At 37.6% G+C, this 7478-nt stretch overlaps 1 long non-coding RNA gene across 10 annotated transcripts; it reads left to right on the top strand.

Annotated features, from left to right (window-relative positions):
- Positions 1–480: 480 nt before the first annotated feature.
- LOC129449106 (uncharacterized) lies at positions 481–6333 on the top strand. Of its 10 annotated transcripts, XR_012372477.1 has the most exons (15): positions 481–714; positions 1485–1801; positions 2293–2361; positions 2473–2523; positions 2619–2739; positions 3235–3291; positions 3394–3459; positions 3553–3621; positions 3737–3806; positions 3893–3953; positions 4041–4320; positions 4481–5093; positions 5186–5256; positions 5337–5442; positions 5534–6333. It is a non-coding gene; the product is annotated as an uncharacterized lncRNA (long non-coding RNA). The 10 variants fall into 10 exon arrangements; XR_012372483.1 differs by having other exon boundaries at positions 481–1801; positions 2293–2354; XR_012372486.1 differs by having other exon boundaries at positions 481–1801; positions 3762–3806.
- Positions 6334–7478: the final 1145 nt, after the last annotated feature.

Genomic DNA, 7478 nt, shown 5'->3' with positions numbered 1-7478 from the left:
CATCATTTACAAGACCACTTAAGTACTTTACAGCTGGCCCTGAACTGAACAAGGGATCAACCTTGTTGCTCTGGTCTTGAACAAGACATTGGTTTCCATGTGATCCATCAATGCTTCCTGAAAATTATGCTGCTAGATCTTCCACTTAACTTGTCAAACGAATATGTTGTTGAAAACACCATGAGATCACTTACTGAATGTGCTTTTACATGGAGCCAAAACAAAAAAGTTGTTCAAATGAAGATGATTTAAATTGAATTTAGTCACATATTGCATAAAAAAGCAAAGCAGCTGACCACACAGTTCTAGGAGACCAAAACAACTGCAAAGAAAACTTTAAAATCTCATTGAAGGATCAAGCTACTTGCTTTGTTAAGATAAAAGAGAAATTGCATGCAAGAAACTTACCATAAAATAACTGGAGAACAAGGGAAGTGCAGATATGAGCAATGTAATTTTAACCAAGTCCACTGCCCCTAGCAGGTTTCGAACCTAAGGTCTCCCGCGCGGCCGCCGTGAATTCTTTAGCTAAACGGCCCTAAACCGAATCCCATTCATTTTCAATGGTAGTGCTAAAACACTACGGATGCAATATACTTTCGGCCACTGGCGCTCTCGCGGCGCACTTCCGTGTTTTGCATCGCCGGGAAATTTGAGTCATTTTAACTTCCTCGTTGGAAAGACAACTCTGCAATCCTGCTTTACTTCTCAAAGGTAAGTTTATTTACAGTACACATCACATAAACGTTTAATTGCTGCAACTGTTGAAATGCGTGGATTTTTGTGAACGTGCCAGTGTCGCGTTGTCAGAGATTGTAATCAAATGTCTCTCTAAAACGCATCATTAAGCTGTTTGCAAGGTGAAATATCAATGAACATGACTATAATTCACATTCATTGAAGTAATATTTCGTTTCTGTAAAACGCTGTTTATGTTTACATATATGTTTAGGACTTGCATATTATTTACAGGCTCTCTAAATTTACGTACGTCATGTAGCCTAATGTAGTTTTTTATGTTTACTACTCGATACATGTATTGCGTTTTATTAGTAGGTTATGACACTTTAGGTTTCTGTAAACATGCACGTAATGTCCATAGACCGTAAAAACCCTTACGAAAATTAACCATGGTTTTATTGTGATAAAAAGTGTAGTAACTATGTTTTTTTTTGTGTATGTATTGATTACTATGAGCAAAACCATTGTTTAACTACACCAACCATGATTTAATTATGGGTTTTGAAAACCATGGTTGTCATAACCATGGTTTTACTACAGTAACCACGTTTTTTCTTTCAACTGTAGTAAAAGACATGACTGCTTTTAATGTGAAATGTTTCATTTGTATTGGAAAACAAAATATGCAGTTCAGTGTTGCAGCATAACATTATTTGTATTGCATATCCAAACATACCTGACACTTTACAATGCTTTAATCTAAAAGTCTTTATTTTAAAATCTGTGCTTTTCCTGTTTTACAGGTCATCATGCACAAAAAGGTAGTTTTCTCCCAGAAAGGGCTAAAGTTGCATTCCGTAAGGGACCACTGGGTTATCTTCTTCAGGAACCAACTGACCCGTCTCTGAAGGACAAATCAGCACCAATAAAGGAGGAGCTTGTTAGACAAAATGCTTTGACTGTGGTACTTCAAGGAGGAGGTGATGCATCAGACAAAAAAGAAGTATTTGGTGAATACATTCTGCAGTTTGGCAAACGCAACACAGAGTTATAAGCTGCAGCAATACCTACTGAGACAGCAGCAACAGTCAGGTGACTGTTCATCTGTGGTTACCCACAGGTCAGTCGTTTTTTTCCACAGAAAAGAATACTTGCCATATAATCACACAAACATGCATTAAGATTGCATTGTTTTCTATGTATCTTGTTATACAGTTAAAGGGATAGTCCACCTAAAAATTAAAATTATTTTGTAATTTACTCATCCTCATGTTGTTACAAAGCTGTTTACTTTTCTTTGTTCTGATGAACATGAAGGAAGATATTTTGAGGAATGTTTGTAACCAAACCGTTCGTGAGTCCCATTCACTTCTTTATTAATCCTTTTTCCTACCTTGGAAATGAATGGGTCTCATGAACCGTTTGGTTACAAACAATCATCAAAAGATCTTCCTTCATGTTCATCAGAACAAAGAAATGTATACAGCTTTGTAACAACATGATAGTGAGTAAATTATTTGGGTTAACTATACCTTTAACACGGAGGTAAATTGGAAAAATATTCAAGAAGAGTGTAAAAGCAACCCTGTAATTATTGTCTGTCTACAACAGAAATGGATGAAGACACAGAGTTTGAGTGTTCAATGCTGAGCATCACCCCCTCTAAACTACAGGTACCATGTAAGTATTTTTCTGTATTGAGTGCATGTTATTTATTATTAGTTTTTTTGTCAAACAATACACAAATGTTTAATATATTTTTATGTGTCATATATGTTCTGTTAACTACAGTATCATCATCCTCAACAACTGAAGTGAGATGCTCTATGGAAAAAGGAAAAGGTTTTTACACATTTAGGTTCAACGCTGGAGTAGAAACTGATGAACTGAGATGAAATGCTCTCTGAAACTGAATATAAATCTTTTTATTGTTTCAGGGTTTCGTTTTGGCCATGTTTCATTAACAATAGTGTGTGTGCCGTTGGCATTATACTAACAGTTCAGGAGGCTGTAGATTGATTTCATCCCTATCATGAATTGATACAAACCCTGTTCAGGGTAAGTGTCCACTTTTTTGGAAACATAAACATTTCTGTCTACTAACACATGAGGAAATGCATGTTCTTGCATTTTGCCCTTTCACATTCCCTGCCACAGTTTGTGATGTTTGACATTTTATGTACACATTTAAAGGGATAGTTCAGCAAAAATGAAAATTAATTAACCCAGCCTTATGTTGTTGTAAATATGTGTGAATTTCTTTAATCTGAAATAGAAACAAAAGAATATATTTTGATTCATGATGGTAAGCAGTCCGTTGACGGTACCTATTGACTTCCATAGTAGGGAAAACGAATACTATGAAAGTCAGTGGGTACCGTCAACTGTGTGCCTAACATTATTTATCAAAATATATTCTTTTGTGTTCAACAGAAGAAAGAAACTCATACAGGTTTACAACAACATGAGGCTTTTTGCGTGAACTATTCCTTTAAATGTAAACAGATCACTTAGTTAAAACTGTTTGTTATTAACAAGATTTGTGTCTTGTAGAACCTCCTGCTTTCCTATCAAAGCCTTGTGATGACACTATAAAGTCACCAGTCTATGGTAAATATACTGTATTTCTGTCTCTTTGATCAAACATTTGAGTTCTGTATACTGTAGTTATAATCTTTTGTTTTTTGAAAACACCTGCACCCCTTCTTAAAGAGCTGATGTTTCTTGAGTAAGAACCATCACCTTTCACACAATCAAAGAAAAGTGTTTCAGCTACAGGTGTGTTTTATGTCAGGTTTTTGGGTGATTCTATCTTGGCCCACATTTACATCTTAACTGTTTAGCTTACATGTATTGTACACTGTTTTTCAGGAGAGCACAGCGTTGTAGACAACTTTCTTGCACGCAGGACACTTACTTTTGAGGACTGTGGCAAAAACGGTAAGAGTGTATTGCACTCGATTGGACTAGACAGGATTATGTTGAATCAACTCTATATTTGGATTGATTAATATATCCTTTTAGAAGAAAATCCTTTATCCTTTTTAAATTCTAGTTTTTAGAAACTCTCTCATCTTCAGGAACCACATCACGTAGTGTCCCACAAACAGCAGAGGCATCACATGGTAATATTGTAGTTGTTTTTCTTTGTTTACTTGTATTTTTTGTTTTAGAACATTTTACAACTTGTTAATTGTTTTTGTGCATTCAGATCCATGATCCTCTGCTTCTGGTTCTTCTGTGCCCACCATCTCTGCATTAGAAAGTTCAAAGTAAGAGAGCATTTTGTAAATATTTCAAAAATACAAACGTGATTATCATAATTCATATGTTTTCTTCTAAATTTCAATCATACTCAGACACATGAACCCTTTCTAAAGCTTCTCCACATCTTCCTGACTATGATCATGATGTGCTCCACTGGAATTGTTCTCAGCAGCAGAGGATCTGGATGAAAACATAGCTGGAATAAATGGGTCTATGGCCAGGCTCCACTCCTGTGAGCAACCCTATGAAGACCGTGTCACTGTGGCGTTTACCTCCTCAGCCAGAGCTGATAGACACAGCCATGTACCAGGGCCTAGCAAACCAGTACAAAATTGCAGATGTGGAGAAGGCACAGTACCAGTGGGTAGACAGGTGAGGTGTTTTAATTGGCACAAAACTGACTGCCTACAATTTTTTGACATGGTATGGGCATAGATAATGAGTATTACACTTCATATTTACTGATGAATGTTGGAATGATTGTTTAACAACAGCGGTAACATTTAAATACACATTTCTGTCGTGCTTTCAGGGATTGCTGTGCAGCATTTAGAGTGCCAGAACTTCAGGCAAGAGAACACCTGAACTGGAAAGCTTGGAAGACTACAGATGCCATTATTGCTGAGGGTGCTTCTGGTGACTTTCACATGTGCATCAAGGTCTCACTTTAATCAACACATCATAATCAAGCTGGAAGTTGATGTCACAGAGGGACATCACAGCAGGAGGGCTACCACTTCCACCAGGCTCAATGGATCACTGGCACACGTGTTTCCTCAGAGCTGTTTCAAACACAGGGGATGATTGGAGTGGCCCGCTGAAACGTCTGGTGGACCTAAAACCATTGGGTGTTAATCTCCCTGGTGTGTTTGACTCATCTCTTATTGCAGACATCAATACCGTGTCTAGAGAGGGTGTTAGGCATGCCTAAGTATCTTGCTCTTCAGGTATCCAACAAAGATTCTCAGGAGAGGTTTGAGTTTGTTGAACCTGGATGTCGTCCTGTTGTGCTTTATTGGAGAAAGCACAGGAGAAAGACAGATCTGCCTTTGCATCCAGCTAAGCGTAGCCCAAGCCCACTGCCCAGGCTGGAGACCTTTCTGCTGATCTTGTTGTGCCATCAAGTCATGATGAGCCAGTGTCAGGTAAATATTTTAAGAAAGAAAAACATGCGCTGAAGTTATCATGCACTCACTGCCTTTAAAATAAAACTCTTAATGCTATTTTATTCTTGTAGGATTACCACCATTGATGTGCCCTTGCTTTCCTCATATCATTGTGCTGATGTAGAGCTGCAGTCAAAACCAGGTGAATATATGACAAATGAACAACATGAAATGTGTTTATTCTCTGTACATAACACTAAACACTTGCTACAATTATAACAGGTTGTTGATGAAAGTGCTATTATTCTTGTTGAATCCATTGACGTGCTGCCTGTGCCATCGGTGTCATTGCCTTAAAGTGCCTGCATAGAGCCTCAGACAGAGATAGGTATATATTTTAAAGTACACACTGTTTTACCAAATGCTATTATAATTTATTCAGGACAAACAGATTAATGTTTCTATTTTCCTTGCTGTAGGAACCACACATATTCCCCTGCTGCCCGTAGTGGCCTCACCTGCAAAGGCCCGTACCGGACTAGTGAAGACTGGTGGGAGGGTGTTTGTTCTAGACCACAAACGATGGACATCCCCAATGAAGGAGGCCATTGACAAATTGCTTAAAGAAACATCATGAGAAGAAGGACATCCTTAAGCTTGTGGATCAGCAGTATGCAGCAATGGTTCAAAACTCCTGCACTGATCCAAACACCATGCTCCATCTAACAACTAAACTACACATTTCACAATATATTAAGCACTAAGCCAAACTGCTGAACACCAGTTCTTTTTTAAACACCAGTGATGAGAAACTTAATCAGAGACAGCACCTCTGACACTCCCTGACAGAGGGGAGTGAGACCACCATTGTGCCAGTGGTAACAATGAACTCTGCCATTCCAAACCCACCTGCACCTGCTCTGACCACACCAATTACTCAAGAGACCATCGAGAAAGTAGTTGAGGGTATTATGGAGAGGAATCAACAACAACAACAGCCAGAGCAGAAGAAAAAGCAAACAAAGATGTGTCTTGCCTGTGGACAGCCAAAGTCTCACTATGATAGAGATGGCTTCTCTATTAATTTTTTTATCAGCAAGCCCCTGTTGGGTATTTTTACTGCTCTACAAAGGTGTTTAAAGCTTATAGCATTGAGGGACTAACAAATCCTAGACATTTTGCAAAAACAAAATGAGTAACATTCCCTTGGCAAGACATTTTGCTTGTGTGTGTGTACTTTTATTGAAAGGGTTAATAAAACAAAACATTCTTTGAAACATATCTTGGTTTGTATAGTGTGTCTGTTTGCTATTACTATCTTACATTGACATTACTTCACTTAACATTTATTTTATCTGTAAAGAGTTATTAAAATAGTCAAATTCAAAATAGTTCAACAGTTGTCTTAAATAAACTGACAAATAAAAATAACTAAACCAGTTTAATTTAGGAAACAAATAAAGAAGTTGTTCATAAAAACTTAGTTTATTTATTACAATTGCCCACCTGTTGTAATGATTTAATATTTATGTACATGTACTCCTTATAGGTTTGTTGTTAATGCACATTTGATAAAATCTATATCATAATGTCAACATTTTCTACTGACACAACACACAAATGCAGAAAAAAATAGCACATTTTAGAGATAAGTTAATGTTATAATTTCAAATTCTTATATTATGTGTCTATTATGCTTAAACTGCACACAAACGTGTAAAACAGTAGTGCCTTGCGTGGGATTCGAACCCCGGTCCAAGCCAAAATAAAATAAAAAAGGTGAAAAATATGATTGGTTGTGACATCATTCCAGCACCCGGGACAGCAGCAGAAAAGCTTCAATTTGATTGGCTGTCACTGCATTAAAACTATTCACGGCTGGCCCCCGCGTGGAAGCCAAGTGTTCTACCACTGCACCACAGAGGATGTGCTGTCTGGCAAGGCACAAACATAGAGTTGATGTTTGTAGAATCTGCCCAAACATGGTTTATCTCAAAGACAGGTTCAACAGCCATTCTTAAATCTGTGATTTTCTGAAACATTGCAGTAGCTGAGAATTGGACCTAGGATGTAGCTGGTTGTTACTTTGTTCAGTAACAAGGTTGTCAAAGCTCCCTGTGTGAAACTGGCATCTTGGTAATGGTCAATACAAGCAGGCTGGTCATTGGTTCAGTTAAGAGAATGTTAATACAGACTGTGCTGTTTTTTTGGTTTCTGTGCTCAGGAGAGAATTCTACCAATGCATTAGGAGACCACAGCAACTGCACAGACATATAGAATCTCAACAGAGAATCAAACTAGATGCTTGTAAGAGCATTAGTAAGATTTTTGCTGTTTAATATCAAGGAGCCTGTAGAGAAAGGCAGATTCATTTACTACTTTATAAGTCCCCCATCATTTACAAGACCACTTAAGTACTTTACA

This window comes from Misgurnus anguillicaudatus, chromosome 12 (assembly GCF_027580225.2).
Source record: "Misgurnus anguillicaudatus chromosome 12, ASM2758022v2, whole genome shotgun sequence".
In the NCBI taxonomy this organism is placed as follows: Eukaryota; Metazoa; Chordata; class Actinopteri; order Cypriniformes; family Cobitidae; genus Misgurnus; species Misgurnus anguillicaudatus.
This window is presented reverse-complemented; position numbering and strand designations above follow the sequence as displayed.